We start from the raw sequence: 18,774 nt of genomic DNA, 5'->3' as shown, positions 1-18,774 counted from the left end.
CCGTGCCCCCCTTCTGCTTTATGCATGCCAAAGGTAATGTGCACATTCGCCCCCGCTCCGCCTGACATTTTCCTCCATTCCCACCTGTCCACATCCATCCCTTTCCCTTTGGTAACTGTGAGTCCACTCTTGTGGTGCCGTTTTTCTTCTTCGGATGTCTCTTGGTTCCCCTCCTGCACAGGCGAGTGATATCATTTGATCCTTGTGTTTCTCCACCTGCCTGCCTTATTACACTGAGTATGATGCCCTCTCACACCATCCGCGTTTCTGCAAATGGTGTGATTTGTTTTCCTATGACTGAATAATATTCCATTGTTCATCTACTGATGGACACTGAGCTTGGCTATTGAGAATAGTGCTGTGGTAATCATAGGGATGCACGTGTCGCTTTTAAACTGGGGGCGGCAATGTCTCATTCATTCATTCATCTGTTTATTCATTTATTTTTTTATCATGAATCTACAGTTATGTGGATCACATCATGTTTATTACACTCCCCCCATCACCAACGTAGGAATGGTTAAGGGACTGAGAAGGCTGGTTGTGAAGGACGGTTGCAGGCTGGTAAGGGGGCATTACGATTAGCTCACATAATGTGGGGGGGAGTTCTATATTGAAGGCAGTATAGTTCAGAGAATTGAAGCAGTGATTCTGTAGGATCTTACTATGCTGGTGAACAGTGAGTGTAATGGGGTCTGGGGGGCGACTTGATGATCTGGGCAGTCTAGTAACCTTAATGTTCCTTATGTAATTGTAGACTGGTTATTGTGAATAGTGCTGCCATAAATTTAGGGGTGCAGATGTCTTTCTAGAACTGGGTTGCTGCATTCCTTATGTATGTATGTTTGTATGTATGTATGTGTGTATGTATGTATTCATCCATCCATGCATCCATTCATTCATTCATTCATTCATTCATTCATTTATTATCTGTCTACCTATCTATCCATGGATGTTTCTGTCATTAATGCACAATTAGATGAGTTCCATTATGTTTACTAGACTCCCCCCATCACACACGTGCCCCCAGATACCCCATTGCAGTCACTGTCCATGAGCATAGTAAGATAGTGTAGAATCCCTACTTGTCTTTTCTGTGTTTTTCCGCCCTGTCTGTGACACCCCTCCCACATTATATATTCTTCTTCTAATGTGTCCTTACTTCGCCCCTCCCTAATCCCTCCATTCCCACCCATACACCTCAGTCTCTTTCCCTCTGTTAACTTTTAGTCCATTCTTGGGTTTTCTGAGACTGCTGCTGTTTCCTTCTTCAGTTTTTTGTTTGTTCTGTTACTGTAATGATGAGTGATATCATTATACATATATATATATGTTTGTAGGTAAGTAACTCTAATGTTTGCTAAGATGATGCAGCTCCGCCCGGCTGGGCACACCCCCCCCCGTGGGTGGAGTTTGTAAGCGCAGCACTGTTGCCTGGAGACTCCACGATGTCACAGTGGTGCCTCTGTCCTAGAGACATAATGTGTATGCTGAGAGGAGCAGGTGTGATTCGGGTGAGGTGGACACTGACCAACTTGACAGCATCAGGCTAAATGGAATCCAGAGCCAAGGTACTGTGTGTTCCTTTTCATTTTGTTGTCACTACTTCAAAGTTACATGAACAACATTATGGTTCCTAAGACTACCCCCACTGTCAAGTCCCCAGCACGTAGCCCGTAAGAGTCGCTGTCCAACAGCCCAGGAATATGCTGTAGAAGTGCTGCTGATCATCGCTATGTTATACGGACCTACCTAAGCTTGCCGCCGGGCCACAGCCTGTGTGCCACTCATAATGCCCCATTTTCCCTCTCTCCCTTCCCTCCTCAGCCATCCTCCTCAGTCCCATTCCCTTTGGTAAGTGTGAGTCCATTCTTGGGTTCGGTGCGGCTGCTACTGTCCTTTTCTATCACTCCTTTTCTTTTTTCTGGTACTCCACAGGTGAGTGAAATCAGTTGACACTTGTCTTTCTCTGCGTGGCTTATTTCGCTGAGCATGATACCCTCTACCTCCCTCCATGTTGTTGCACATGGTAGGATTGGTTTCTGCATATGGCAGAATAATATTCCACTTTTCATCCTCAGATAGACACTTACCTTGTCTGTTGTTGTGGACAGTGCTGTGATAATTATACGGGTGCACAGGTCTTTTTTAAACTGGGCTGCTGTATTCTAGTGTTTATTTCTGTATGTCCGGATGTATGAATATATTTAGTTAGTTCATTACTCACTTGTATATCTGTTATTTATTTATTTATTTATCATTAGTCTTCATCTACGTGAGTCTCATGTAGTTTAGTAAACTGCCCCCCACAATGAGATGCCCCCACATACCTCATTGCAGTCACTGTCCATGAGCATATTAAGATGCTGTAGAATCCCTTGTTGTCTTCTCTGTGTCGTACGTCCCTCCCCGTGCCCCCCTTCTGCTTTATGCATGCCAAAGGTAATGTGCACATTCGCCCCCGCTCCGCCTGACATTTTCCTCCATTCCCACCTGTCCACGTCCATCCCTTTCCCTTTGGTAACTGTGAGTCCACTCTTGTGGTGCCGTTTTTCTTCTTCGGATGTCTCTTGGTTCCCCTCCTGCACAGGCGAGTGATATCATTTGATCCTTGTGTTTCTCCACCTGCCTGCCTTATTACACTGAGTATGATGCTCTCTCACACCATCCGCGTTTCTGCAAATGGTGTGATTTGTTTTCCTATGACTGAATAATATTCCATTGTTCATCTACTGATGGACACTGAGCTTGGCTATTGAGAATAGTGCTGTGGTAATCATAGGGATGCACGTGTCGCTTTTAAACTGGGGGCGGCAATGTCTCATTCATTCATTCATCTGTTTATTCATTTTTTTTTTTATCATGAATCTACAATTATGTGGATCACATCATGTTTATTACACTCCCCCCATCACCAACGTAGGAATGGTTAAGGGACTGAGAAGGCTGGTTGTGAAGGATGGTTGCAGGCTGGTAAGGGGGCATTACGATTAGCTCACATAATGTGGGGGGGAATTCTATAGGGAAAGCAGTATAGTTCAGAGAATTGAGTCAGTGATTCTGTAGGATCTTACTATGCTGGTGAACAGTGAGTGTAATGGGGTCTGGGGGGCGACTTGATGATCTGGGCAGTCTAGTAACCTTAATGTTCCTTATGTAATTGTAGACTGGTTATTGTGAATAGTGCTGCCATAAATTTAGGGGTGCAGATGTCTTTCTAGAACTGGGTTGCTGCATTCCTTATGTATGTATGTTTGTATGTATGTATGTGTGTATGTATGTATTCATCCATCCATGCATCCATTCATTCATTCATTCATTCATTCATTCATTTATTATCTGTCTACCTATCTATCCATGGATGTTTCTGTCATTAATGCACAATTAGATGAGTTCCATTATGTTTACTAGACTCCCCCCATCACGCACGTGCCCCCAGATACCCCATTGCAGTCACTGTCCATGAGCATAGTAAGATAGTGTAGAATCCCTACTTGTCTTTTCTGTGTTTTTCCGCCCTGTCTGTGACACCCCTCCCACATTATATATTCTTCTTCTAATGTGTCCTTACTTCGCCCCTCCCTAATCCCTCCATTCCCACCCATACACCTCAGTCTCTTTCCCTCTGTTAACTTTTAGTCCATTCTTGGGTTTTCTGAGACTGCTGCTGTTTCCTTCTTCAGTTTTTTGTTTGTTCTGTTACTGTAATGATGAGTGATATCATTATACATATATATATATGTTTGTAGGTAAGTAACTCTAATGTTTGCTAAGATGATGCAGCTCCGCCCGGCTGGGCACACCCCCCCCCGTGGGTGGAGTTTGTAAGCGCAGCACTGTTGCCTGGAGACTCCACGATGTCACAGTGGTGCCTCTGTCCTAGAGACATAATGTGTATGCTGAGAGGAGCAGGTGTGATTCGGGTGAGGTGGACACTGACCAACTTGACAGCATCAGGCTAAATGGAATCCAGAGCCAAGGTACTGTGTGTTCCTTTTCATTTTGTTGTCACTACTTCAAAGTTACATGAACAACATTATGGTTCCTAAGACTACCCCCACTGTCAAGTCCCCAGCACGTAGCCCGTAAGAGTCGCTGTCCAACAGCCCAGGAATATGCTGTAGAAGTGCTGCTGATCATCGCTATGTTATACGGACCTACCTAAGCTTGCCGCCGGGCCACAGCCTGTGTGCCACTCATAATGCCCCATTTTCCCTCTCTCCCTTCCCTCCTCAGCCATCCTCCTCAGTCCCATTCCCTTTGGTAAGTGTGAGTCCATTCTTGGGTTCGGTGCGGCTGCTACTGTCCTTTTCTATCACTCCTTTTCTTTTTTCTGGTACTCCACAGGTGAGTGAAATCAGTTGACACTTGTCTTTCTCTGCGTGGCTTATTTCGCTGAGCATGATACCCTCTACCTCCCTCCATGTTGTTGCACATGGTAGGATTGGTTTCTGCATATGGCAGAATAATATTCCACTTTTCATCCTCAGATAGACACTTACCTTGTCTGTTGTTGTGGACAGTGCTGTGATAATTATACGGGTGCACAGGTCTTTTTTAAACTGGGCTGCTGTATTCTAGTGTTTATTTCTGTATGTCCGGATGTATGAATATATTTAGTTAGTTCATTACTCACTTGTATATCTGTTATTTATTTATTTATTTATCATTAGTCTTCATCTACGTGAGTCTCATGTAGTTTAGTAAACTGCCCCCCACAATGAGATGCCCCCACATACCTCATTGCAGTCACTGTCCATGAGCATATTAAGATGCTGTAGAATCCCTTGTTGTCTTCTCTGTGTCGTACATCCCTCCCCGTGCCCCCCTTCTGCTTTATGCATGCCAAAGGTAATGTGCACATTCGCCCCCGCTCCGCCTGACATTTTCCTCCATTCCCACCTGTCCACGTCCATCCCTTTCCCTTTGGTAACTGTGAGTCCACTCTTGTGGTGCCGTTTTTCTTCTTCGGATGTCTCTTGGTTCCCCTCCTGCACAGGCGAGTGATATCATTTGATCCTTGTGTTTCTCCACCTGCCTGCCTTATTACACTGAGTATGATGCCCTCTCACACCATCCGCGTTTCTGCAAATGGTGTGATTTGTTTTCCTATGACTGAATAATATTCCATTGTTCATCTACTGATGGACACTGAGCTTGGCTATTGAGAATAGTGCTGTGGTAATCATAGGGATGCACGTGTCGCTTTTAAACTGGGGGCGGCAATGTCTCATTCATTCATTCATCTGTTTATTCATTTATTTTTTTATCATGAATCTACAGTTATGTGGATCACATCATGTTTATTACACTCCCCCCATCACCAACGTAGGAATGGTTAAGGGACTGAGAAGGCTGGTTGTGAAGGACGGTTGCAGGCTGGTAAGGGGGCATTACGATTAGCTCACATAATGTGGCGGGGAATTCTATAGGGAAGGCAGTAGAGTTCAGAGAATTGAAGCAGTGATTCTGTAGGATCTTACTATGCTGGTGAACAGTGAGTGTAATGGGGTCTGGGGGGCGACTTGATGATCTGGGCAGTCTAGTAACCTTAATGTTCCTTATGTAATTGTAGACTGGTTATTGGGAATAGTGCTGCCATAAATTTAGGGGTGCAGATGTCTTTCTAGAACTGGGTTGCTGCATTCCTTATGTATGTATGTTTGTATGTATGTATGTGTGTATGTATGTATTCATCCATCCATGCATCCATTCATTCATTCATTCATTCATTCATTCATTTATTATCTGTCTACCTATCTATCCATGGATGTTTCTGTCATTAATGCACAATTAGATGAGTTCCATTATGTTTACTAGACTCCCCCCATCACGCACGTGCCCCCAGATACCCCATTGCAGTCACTGTCCATGAGCATAGTAAGATACTGTAGAATCCCTACTTGTCTTTTCTGTGTTTTTCCGCCCTGTCTGTGACACCCCTCCCACATTATATATTCTTCTTCTAATGTGTCCTTACTTCGCCCCTCCCTAATCCCTCCATTCCCACCCATACACCTCAGTCTCTTTCCCTCTGTTAACTTTTAGTCCATTCTTGGGTTTTCTGAGACTGCTCCTGTTTCCTTCTTCAGTTTTTTGTTTGTTCTTATACTGTAATGATGAGTGATATCATTATACATATATATATATATAGATATTTATATCTATATATATATATGTGTATGTATGTAGGTAAGTAACTCTAATGTTTGCTAAGATGATGCAGCTCCGCAAGGCTGGGCACTGCCCCCCCCCGTGGGTGGAGTTTGTAAGCGCAGCACTGTTGCCTGGAGATTCCACGATGTCACAGTGGTGCCTCTGTCCTAGAGACATAATGTGTATGCTGAGAGGAGCAGGTGTGATTCGGGTGAGGTGGACACTGACCAACTTGACAGCATCAGGCTAAATGGAATCCAGAGCCAAGGTACTGTGTGTTCCTTTTCATTTTGTTGTCACTACTTCAAAGTTACATGAACAACATTATGGTTCCTAAGACTACCCCCACTGTCAAGTCCCCAGCACGTAGCCCGTAAGAGTCGCTGTCCAACAGCCCAGGAATATGCTGTAGAAGTGCTGCTGATCATCGCTATGTTATACGGACCTACCTAAGCTTGCCGCCGGGCCACAGCCTGTGTGCCACTCATAATGCCCCATTTTCCCTCTCTCCCTTCCCTCCTCAGCCATCCTCCTCAGTCCCATTCCCTTTGGTAAGTGTGAGTCCATTCTTGGGTTCGGTGCGGCTGCTACTGTCCTTTTCTATCACTCCTTTTCTTTTTTCTGGTACTCCACAGGTGAGTGAAATCAGTTGACACTTGTCTTTCTCTGCGTGGCTTATTTCGCTGAGCATGATACCCTCTACCTCCCTCCATGTTGTTGCACATGGTAGGATTGGTTTCTGCATATGGCAGAATAATATTCCACTTTTCATCCTCAGATAGACACTTACCTTGTCTGTTGTTGTGGACAGTGCTGTGATAATTATACGGGTGCACAGGTCTTTTTTAAACTGGGCTGCTGTATTCTAGTGTTTATTTCTGTATGTCCGGATGTATGAATATATTTAGTTAGTTCATTACTCACTTGTATATCTGTTATTTATTTATTTATTTATCATTAGTCTTCATCTACGTGAGTCTCATGTAGTTTAGTAAACTGCCCCCCACAATGAGATGCCCCCACATACCTCATTGCAGTCACTGTCCATGAGCATATTAAGATGCTGTAGAATCCCTTGTTGTCTTCTCTGTGTCGTACGTCCCTCCCCGTGCCCCCCTTCTGCTTTATGCATGCCAAAGGTAATGTGCACATTCGCCCCCGCTCCGCCTGACATTTTCCTCCATTCCCACCTGTCCACGTCCATCCCTTTCCCTTTGGTAACTGTGAGTCCACTCTTGTGGTGCCGTTTTTCTTCTTCGGATGTCTCTTGGTTCCCCTCCTGCACAGGCGAGTGATATCATTTGATCCTTGTGTTTCTCCACCTGCCTGCCTTATTACACTGAGTATGATGCCCTCTCACACCATCCGTGTTTCTGCAAATGGTGTGATTTGTTTTCCTATGACTGAATAATATTCCATTGTTCATCTACTGATGGACACTGAGCTTGGCTATTGAGAATAGTGCTGTGGTAATCATAGGGATGCACGTGTCGCTTTTAAACTGGGGGCGGCAATGTCTCATTCATTCATTCATCTGTTTATTCATTTATTTTTTTATCATGAATCTACAATTATGTGGATCACATCATGTTTATTACACTCCCCCCATCACCAACGTAGGAATGGTTAAGGGACTGAGAAGGCTGGTTGTGAAGGATGGTTGCAGGCTGGTAAGGGGGCATTACGATTAGCTCACATAATGTGGGGGGGAATTCTATAGGGAAAGCAGTATAGTTCAGAGAATTGAAGCAGTGATTCTGTAGGATCTTACTATGCTGGTGAACAGTGAGTGTAATGGGGTCTGGGGGGCGACTTGATGATCTGGGCAGTCTAGTAACCTTAATGTTCCTTATGTAATTGTAGACTGGTTATTGTGAATAGTGCTGCCATAAATTTAGGGGTGCAGATGTCTTTCTAGAACTGGGTTGCTGCATTCCTTATGTATGTATGTTTGTATGTATGTATGTGTGTATGTATGTATTCATCCATCCATGCATCCATTCATTCATTCATCCATTCATTCATTCATTCATTCATTCATTAATTTATTATCTGTCTACCTATCTATCCATGGATGTTTCTGTCATTAATGCACAATTAGATGAGTTCCATTATGTTTACTAGACTCCCACCATCACGCACGTGCCCCCAGATACCCCATTGCAGTCACTGTCCATGAGCATAGTAAGATAGTGTAGAATCCCTACTTGTCTTTTCTGTGTTTTTCTGCCCTGTCTGTGACACCCCTCCCACATTATATATTCTTCTTCTAATGTGTCCTTACTTCGCCCCTCCCTAATCCCTCCATTCCCACCCATACACCTCAGTCTCTTTCCCTCTGTTAACTTTGAGTCCATTCTTGGGTTTTCTGAGACTGCTCCTGTTTCCTTCTTCAGTTTTTTGTTTGTTCTGATAAGGTAATGATGAGTGATATCATTATACATATATGTATATATATCTATGTGTATGTATGTAGGTAAGTAACTCTAATGTTTGCTAAGATGATGCAGCTCCGCAAGGCTGGGCACTGCCCCCCCCCGTGGGTGGAGTTTGTAAGCGCAGCACTGTTGCCTGGAGACTCCACGATGTCACAGTGGTGCCTCTGTCCTAGAGACATAATGTGTATGCTGAGAGGAGCAGGTGTGATTCGGGTGAGGTGGACACTGACCAACTTGACAGCATCAGGCTAAATGGAATCCAGAGCCAAGGTACTGTGTGTTCCTTTTCATTTTGTTGTCACTACTTCAAAGTTACATGAACAACATTATGGTTCCTAAGACTACCCCCACTGTCAAGTCCCCAGCACGTAGCCCGTAAGAGTCGCTGTCCAACAGCCCAGGAATATGCTGTAGAAGTGCTGCTGATCATCGCTATGTTATACGGACCTACCTAAGCTTGCCTCCGGGCCACAGCCTGTGTGCCACTCATAATGCCCCATTTTCCCTCTCTCCCTTCCCTCCTCAGCCATCCTCCTCAGTCCCATTCCCTTTGGTAAGTGTGAGTCCATTCTTGGGTTCGGTGCGGCTGCTACTGTCCTTTTCTATCACTCCTTTTCTTTTTTCTGGTACTCCACAGGTGAGTGAAATCAGTTGACACTTGTCTTTCTCTGCGTGGCTTATTTCGCTGAGCATGATACCCTCTACCTCCCTCCATGTTGTTGCACATGGTAGGATTGGTTTCTGCATATGGCAGAATAATATTCCACTTTTCATCCTCAGATAGACACTTACCTTGTCTGTTGTTGTGGACAGTGCTGTGATAATTATACGGGTGCACAGGTCTTTTTTAAACTGGGCTGCTGTATTCTAGTGTTTATTTCTGTATGTCCGGATGTATGAATATATTTAGTTAGTTCATTACTCACTTGTATATCTGTTATTTATTTATTTATTTATCATTAGTCTTCATCTACGTGAGTCTCATGTAGTTTAGTAAACTGCCCCCCACAATGAGATGCCCCCACATACCTCATTGCAGTCACTGTCCATGAGCATATTAAGATGCTGTAGAATCCCTTGTTGTCTTCTCTGTGTCGTACGTCCCTCCCCGTGCCCCCCTTCTGCTTTATGCATGCCAAAGGTAATGTGCACATTCGCCCCCGCTCCGCCTGACATTTTCCTCCATTCCCACCTGTCCACGTCCATCCCTTTCCCTTTGGTAACTGTGAGTCCACTCTTGTGGTGCCGTTTTTCTTCTTCGGATGTCTCTTGGTTCCCCTCCTGCACAGGCGAGTGATATCATTTGATCCTTGTGTTTCTCCACCTGCCTGCCTTATTACACTGAGTATGATGCCCTCTCACACCATCCGCGTTTCTGCAAATGGTGTGATTTGTTTTCCTATGACTGAATAATATTCCATTGTTCATCTACTGATGGACACTGAGCTTGGCTATTGAGAATAGTGCTGTGGTAATCATAGGGATGCACGTGTCGCTTTTAAACTGGGGGCGGCAATGTCTCATTCATTCATTCATCTGTTTATTCATTTATTTTTTTATCATGAATCTACAGTTATGTGGATCACATCATGTTTATTACACTCCCCCCATCACCAACGTAGGAATGGTTAAGGGACTGAGAAGGCTGGTTGTGAAGGACGGTTGCAGGCTGGTAAGGGGGCATTACGATTAGCTCACATAATGTGGGGGGGAATTCTATAGGGAAGGCAGTATAGTTCAGAGAATTGAAGCAGTGATTCTGTAGGATCTTACTATGCTGGTGAACAGTGAGTGTAATGGGGTCTGGGGGGCGACTTGATGATCTGGGCAGTCTAGTAACCTTAATGTTCCTTATGTAATTGTAGACTGGTTATTGTGAATAGTGCTGCCATAAATTTAGGGGTGCAGATGTCTTTCTAGAACTGGGTTGCTGCATTCCTTATGTATGTATGTTTGTATGTATGTATGTGTGTATGTATGTATTCATCCATCCATGCATCCATTCATTCATTCATTCATTCATTCATTCATTTATTATCTGTCTACCTATCTATCCATGGATGTTTCTGTCATTAATGCACAATTAGATGAGTTCCATTATGTTTACTAGACTCCCCCCATCACGCACGTGCCCCCAGATACCCCATTGCAGTCACTGTCCATGAGCATAGTAAGATAGTGTAGAATCCCTACTTGTCTTTTCTGTGTTTTTCCGCCCTGTCTGTGACACCCCTCCCACATTATATATTCTTCTTCTAATGTGTCCTTACTTCGCCCCTCCCTAATCCCTCCATTCCCACCCATACACCTCAGTCTCTTTCCCTCTGTTAACTTTTAGTCCATTCTTGGGTTTTCTGAGACTGCTGCTGTTTCCTTCTTCAGTTTTTTGTTTGTTCTGTTACTGTAATGATGAGTGATATCATTATACATATATATATATGTTTGTAGGTAAGTAACTCTAATGTTTGCTAAGATGATGCAGCTCCGCCCGGCTGGGCACACCCCCCCCGTGGGTGGAGTTTGTAAGCGCAGCACTGTTGCCTGGAGACTCCACGATGTCACAGTGGTGCCTCTGTCCTAGAGACATAATGTGTATGCTGAGAGGAGCAGGTGTGATTCGGGTGAGGTGGACACTGACCAACTTGACAGCATCAGGCTAAATGGAATCCAGAGCCAAGGTACTGTGTGTTCCTTTTCATTTTGTTGTCACTACTTCAAAGTTACATGAACAACATTATGGTTCCTAAGACTACCCCCACTGTCAAGTCCCCAGCACGTAGCCCGTAAGAGTCGCTGTCCAACAGCCCAGGAATATGCTGTAGAAGTGCTGCTGATCATCGCTATGTTATACGGACCTACCTAAGCTTGCCGCCGGGCCACAGCCTGTGTGCCACTCATAATGCCCCATTTTCCCTCTCTCCCTTCCCTCCTCAGCCATCCTCCTCAGTCCCATTCCCTTTGGTAAGTGTGAGTCCATTCTTGGGTTCGGTGCGGCTGCTACTGTCCTTTTCTATCACTCCTTTTCTTTTTTCTGGTACTCCACAGGTGAGTGAAATCAGTTGACACTTGTCTTTCTCTGCGTGGCTTATTTCGCTGAGCATGATACCCTCTACCTCCCTCCATGTTGTTGCACATGGTAGGATTGGTTTCTGCATATGGCAGAATAATATTCCACTTTTCATCCTCAGATAGACACTTACCTTGTCTGTTGTTGTGGACAGTGCTGTGATAATTATACGGGTGCACAGGTCTTTTTTAAACTGGGCTGCTGTATTCTAGTGTTTATTTCTGTATGTCCGGATGTATGAATATATTTAGTTAGTTCATTACTCACTTGTATATCTGTTATTTATTTATTTATTTATCATTAGTCTTCATCTACGTGAGTCTCATGTAGTTTAGTAAACTGCCCCCCACAATGAGATGCCCCCACATACCTCATTGCAGTCACTGTCCATGAGCATATTAAGATGCTGTAGAATCCCTTGTTGTCTTCTCTGTGTCGTACGTCCCTCCCCGTGCCCCCCTTCTGCTTTATGCATGCCAAAGGTAATGTGCACATTCGCCCCCGCTCCGCCTGACATTTTCCTCCATTCCCACCTGTCCACGTCCATCCCTTTCCCTTTGGTAACTGTGAGTCCACTCTTGTGGTGCCGTTTTTCTTCTTCGGATGTCTCTTGGTTCCCCTCCTGCACAGGCGAGTGATATCATTTGATCCTTGTGTTTCTCCACCTGCCTGCCTTATTACACTGAGTATGATGCCCTCTCACACCATCCGTGTTTCTGCAAATGGTGTGATTTGTTTTCCTATGACTGAATAATATTCCATTGTTCATCTACTGATGGACACTGAGCTTGGCTATTGAGAATAGTGCTGTGGTAATCATAGGGATGCACGTGTCGCTTTTAAACTGGGGGCGGCAATGTCTCATTCATTCATTCATCTGTTTATTCATTTATTTTTTTATCATGAATCTACAGTTATGTGGATCACATCATGTTTATTACACTCCCCCCATCACCAACGTAGGAATGGTTAAGGGACTGAGAAGGCTGGTTGTGAAGGACGGTTGCAGGCTGGTAAGGGGGCATTACGATTAGCTCACATAATGTGGGGGGGAATTCTATAGGGAAGGCAGTATAGTTCAGAGAATTCAAGCAGTGATTCTGTAGGATCTTACTATGCTGGTGAACAGTGAGTGTAATGGGGTCTGGGGGGCGACTTGATGATCTGGGCAGTCTAGTAACCTTAATGTTCCTTATGTAATTGTAGACTGGTTATTGTGAATAGTGCTGCCATAAATTTAGGGGTGCAGATGTCTTTCTAGAACTGGGTTGCTGCATTCCTTATGTATGTATGTTTGTATGTATGTATGTGTGTATGTATGTATTCATCCATCCATGCATCCATTCATTCATTCATTCATTCTTTCATTCATTCATTTATTATCTGTCTACCTATCTATCCATGGATGTTTCTGTCATTAATGCACAATTAGATGAGTTCCATTATGTTTACTAGACTCCCCCCATCACGCACGTGCCCCCAGATACCCCATTGCAGTCACTGTCCATGAGCATAGTAAGATAGTGTAGAATCCCTACTTGTCTTTTCTGTGTTTTTCCGCCCTGTCTGTGACACCCCTCCCACATTATATATTCTTCTTCTAATGTGTCCTTACTTCGCCCCTCCCTAATCCCTCCATTCCCACCCATACACCTCAGTCTCTTTCCCTCTGTTAACTTTTAGTCCATTCTTGGGTTTTCTGAGACTGCTCCTGTTTCCTTCTTCAGTTTTTTGTTTGTTCTTATACTGTAATGATGAGTGATATCATTATACATATATATATATATAGATATTTATATCTATATATATATATGTGTATGTATGTAGGTAAGTAACTCTAATGTTTGCTAAGATGATGCAGCTCCGCAAGGCTGGGCACTGCCACCCCCCCGTGGGTGTAGTTTGTAAGCGCAGCACTGTTGCCCGGAGATTCCACGATGTCACTGTGGTGCCTCTGTCCTAGAGACATAATGTGTATGCTGAGAGGAGCAGGTGTGATTCGGGTGAGGTGGACACTGACCAACTTGACAGCATCAGGCTAAATGGAATCCAGAGCCAAGGTACTGTGTGTTCCTTTTCATTTTGTTGTCACTACTTCAAAGTTACATGAACAACATTATGGTTCCTAAGACTACCCCCACTGTCAAGTCCCCAGCACGTAGCCCGTAAGAGTCGCTGTCCAACAGCCCAGGAATATGCTGTAGAAGTGCTGCTGATCATCGCTATGTTATACGGACCTACCTAAGCTTGCCTCCGGGCCACAGCCTGTGTGCCACTCATAATGCCCCATTTTCCCTCTCTCCCTTCCCTCCTCAGCCATCCTCCTCAGTCCCATTCCCTTTGGTAAGTGTGAGTCCATTCTTGGGTTCGGTGCGGCTGCTACTGTCCTTTTCTATCACTCCTTTTCTTTTTTCTGGTACTCCACAGGTGAGTGAAATCAGTTGACACTTGTCTTTCTCTGCGTGGCTTATTTCGCTGAGCATGATACCCTCTACCTCCCTCCATGTTGTTGCACATGGTAGGATTGGTTTCTGCATATGGCAGAATAATATTCCACTTTTCATCCTCAGATAGACACTTACCTTGTCTGTTGTTGTGGACAGTGCTGTGATAATTATACGGGTGCACAGGTCTTTTTTAAACTGGGCTGCTGTATTCTAGTGTTTATTTCTGTATGTCCGGATGTATGAATATATTTAGTTAGTTCATTACTCACTTGTATATCTGTTATTTATTTATTTATTTATCATTAGTCTTCATCTACGTGAGTCTCATGTAGTTTAGTAAACTGCCCCCCACAATGAGATGCCCCCACATACCTCATTGCAGTCACTGTTCATGAGCATATTAAGATGCTGTAGAATCCCTTGTTGTCTTCTCTGTGTCGTACGTCCCTCCCCGTGCCCCCCTTCTGCTTTATGCATGCCAAAGGTAATGTGCACATTCGCCCCCGCTCCGCCTGACATTTTCCTCCATTCCCACCTGTCCACGTCCATCCCTTTCCCTTTGGTAACTGTGAGTCCACTCTTGTGGTGCCGTTTTTCTTCTTCGGATGTCTCTTGGTTCCCCTCCTGCACAGGCGAGTGATATCATTTGATCCTTGTGTTTCTCCACCTGCCTGCCTTATTACACTGAGTATGATGCTCTCTCACACCATCCGCGTTTCTGCAAATGGTGTGATTTGTTTTCCTATGACTGAATAATATTCCATTGTTCATCTACTGATGGACACTGAGCTTGGCTATTGAGAATAGTGCTGTGGTAATCATAGGGATGCACGTGTCGCTTTTAAACTGGGGGCGGCAATGTCTCATTCATTCATTCATCTGTTTATTCATTTTTTTTTTTATCATGAATCTACAATTATGTGGATCACATCATGTTTATTACACTCCCCCCATCACCAACGTAGGAATGGTTAAGGGACTGAGAAGGCTGGTTGTGAAGGATGGTTGCAGGCTGGTAAGGGGGCATTACGATTAGCTCACATAATGTGGGGGGGAATTCTATAGGGAAAGCAGTATAGTTCAGAGAATTGAGTCAGTGATTCTGTAGGATCTTACTATGCTGGTGAACAGTGAGTGTAATGGGGTCTGGGGGGCGACTTGATGATCTGGGCAGTCTAGTAACCTTAATGTTCCTTATGTAATTGTAGACTGGTTATTGTGAATAGTGCTGCCATAAATTTAGGGGTGCAGATGTCTTTCTAGAACTGGGTTGCTGCATTCCTTATGTATGTATGTTTGTATGTATGTATGTGTGTATGTATGTATTCATCCATCCATGCATCCATTCATTCATTCATTCATTCATTCATTCATTCATTTATTATCTGTCTACCTATCTATCCATGGATGTTTCTGTCATTAATGCACAATTAGATGAGTTCCATTATGTTTACTAGACTCCCCCCATCACGCACGTGCCCCCAGATACCCCATTGCAGTCACTGTCCATGAGCATAGTAAGATAGTGTAGAATCCCTACTTGTCTTTTCTGTGTTTTTCCGCCCTGTCTGTGACACCCCTCCCACATTATATATTCTTCTTCTAATGTGTCCTTACATCGCCCCTCCCTAATCCCTCCATTCCCACCCATACACCTCAGTCTCTTTCCCTCTGTTAACTTTTAGTCCATTCTTGGGTTTTCTGAGACTGCTGCTGTTTCCTTCTTCAGTTTTTTGTTTGTTCTGTTACTGTAATGATGAGTGATATCATTATACATAGATGTATACATATATATATATATATTTGTAGGTAAGTAACTCTAATGTTTGCTAAGATGATGCAGCTCCGCAAGGCTGGGCACTGCCCCCCCCTGTGGGTGGAGTTTGTAAGCGCAGCACTGTTGCCTGGAGACTCCACGATGTCACAGTGGTGCCTCTGTCCTAGAGACATAATGTGTATGCTGAGAGGAGCAGGTGTGATTCGGGTGAGGTGGACACTGACCAACTTGACAGCATCAGGCTAAATGGAATCCAGAGCCAAGGTACTGTGTGTTCCTTTTCATTTTGTTGTCACTACTTCAAAGTTACATGAACAACATTATGGTTCCTAAGACTACCCCCACTGTCAAGTCCCCAGCACGTAGCCCGTAAGAGTCGCTGTCCAACAGCCCAGGAATATGCTGTAGAAGTGCTGCTGATCATCGCTATGTTATACGGACCTACCTAAGCTTGCCTCCGGGCCACAGCCTGTGTGCCACTCATAATGCCCCATTTTCCCTCTCTCCCTTCCCTCCTCAGCCATCCTCCTCAGTCCCATTCCCTTTGGTAAGTGTGAGTCCATTCTTGGGTTCGGTGCGGCTGCTACTGTCCTTTTCTATCACTCCTTTTCTTTTTTCTGGTACTCCACAGGTGAGTGAATTCAGTTGACACTTGTCTTTCTCTGCGTGGCTTATTTCGCTGAGCATGATACCCTCTACCTCCCTCCATGTTGTTGCACATGGTAGGATTGGTTTCTGCATATGGCAGAATAATATTCCACTTTTCATCCTCAGATAGACACTTACCTTGTCTGTTGTTGTGGACAGTGCTGTGATAATTATACGGGTGCACAGGTCTTTTTTAAACTGGGCTGCTGTATTCTAGTGTTTATTTCTGTATGTCCGGATGTATGAATATATTTAGTTAGTTCATTACTCACTTGTATATCTGTTATTTATTTATTTATTTATCATTAGTCTTCATCTACGTGAGTCTCATGTAGTTTAGTAAACTGCCCCCCACAATGAGATGCCCCCACATACCTCATTGCAGTCACTGTCCATGAGCATATTAAGATGCTGTAGAATCCCTTGTTGTCTTCTCTGTGTCGTACGTCCCTCCCCGTGCCCCCCTTCTGCTTTATGCATGCCAAAGGTAATGTGCACATTCGCCCCCGCTCCGCCTGACATTTTCCTCCATTCCCACCTGTCCACGTCCATCCCTTTCCCTTTGGTAACTGTGAGTCCACTCTTGTGGTGCCGTTTTTCTTCTTCGGATGTCTCTTGGTTCCCCTCCTGCACAGGCGAGTGATATCATTTGATCCTTGTGTTTCTCCACCTGCCTGCCTTATTACACTGAGTATGATGCCCTCTCACACCATCCGCGTTTCTGCAAATGGTGTGATTTGTTTTCCTATGACTGAATAATATTCCATTGTTCATCTACTGATGGACACTGAGCTTGGCTATTGAGAATAGTGCTGTGGTAATCATAGGGATGCACGTGTCGCTTTTAAACTGGGGGCGGCAATGTCTCATTCATTCATTCATCTGTTTATTCATTTATTTTTTTATCATGAATCTACAGTTATGTGGATCACATCATGTTTATTACACTCCCCCCATCACCAACGTAGGAATGGTTAAGGGACTGAGAAGGCTGGTTGTGAAGGACGGTTGCAGGCTGGTAAGGGGGCATTACGATTAGCTCACATAATGTGGGGGGGAGTTCTATAGGGAAGGCAGTATAGTTCAGAGAATTGAAGCAGTGATTCTGTAGGATCTTACTATGCTGGTGAACAGTGAGTGTAATGGGGTCTGGGGGGCGACTTGATGATCTGGGCAGTCTAGTAACCTTAATGTTCCTTATGTAATTGTAGACTGGTTATTGTGAATAGTGCTGCCATAAATTTAGGGGTGCAGATGTCTTTCTAGAACTGGGTTGCTGCATTCCTTATGTATGTATGTTTGTATGTATGTATGTGTGTATGTATGTATTCATCCATCCATGCATCCATTCATTCATTCATTCATTCTTTCATTCATTCATTTATTATCTGTCTACCTATCTATCCATGGATGTTTCTGTCATTAATGCACAATTAGATGAGTTCCATTATGTTTACTAGACTCCCCCCATCACGCACGTGCCCCCAGATACCCCATTGCAGTCACTGTCCATGAGCATAGTAAGATAGTGTAGAATCCCTACTTGTCTTTTCTGTGTTTTTCCGCCCTGTCTGTGACACCCCTCCCACATTATATATTCTTCTTCTAATGTGTCCTTACTTCGCCCCTCCCTAATCCCTCCATTCCCACCCATACACCTCAGTCTCTTTCCCTCTGTTAACTTTTAGTCCATTCTTGGGTTTTCTGAGACTGCTGCTGTTTCCTTCTTCAGTTTTTTGTTTGTTCTGTTACTGTAATGATGAGTGATATCATTATACATATATATATATGTTTGTAGGTAAGTAACTCTAATGTTTGCTAAGATGATGCAGCTCCGCCCGGCTGGGCACACCCCCCCCCCGTGGGTGGAGTTTGTAAGCGCAGCACTGTTGCCTGGAGACTCCACGATGTCACAGTGGTGCCTCTGTCCTAGAGACATAATGTGTATGCTGAGAGGAGCAGGTGTGATTCGGGTGAGGTGGACACTGACCAACTTGACAGCATCAGGCTAAATGGAATCCAGAGCCAAGGTACTGTGTGTTCCTTTTCATTTTGTTGTCACTACTTCAAAGTTACATGAACAACATTATGGTTCCTAAGACTACCCCCACTGTCAAGTCCCCAGCACGTAGCCCGTAAGAGTCGCTGTCCAACAGCCCAGGAATATGCTGTAGAAGTGCTGCTGATCATCGCTATGTTATACGGACCTACCTAAGCTTGCCGCCGGGCCACAGCCTGTGT

This window comes from Manis pentadactyla, chromosome 6, assembly GCF_030020395.1.
Source record: "Manis pentadactyla isolate mManPen7 chromosome 6, mManPen7.hap1, whole genome shotgun sequence".
Lineage (NCBI taxonomy): Eukaryota > Metazoa > Chordata > Mammalia > Pholidota > Manidae > Manis > Manis pentadactyla.
This window is presented reverse-complemented; position numbering follows the sequence as displayed.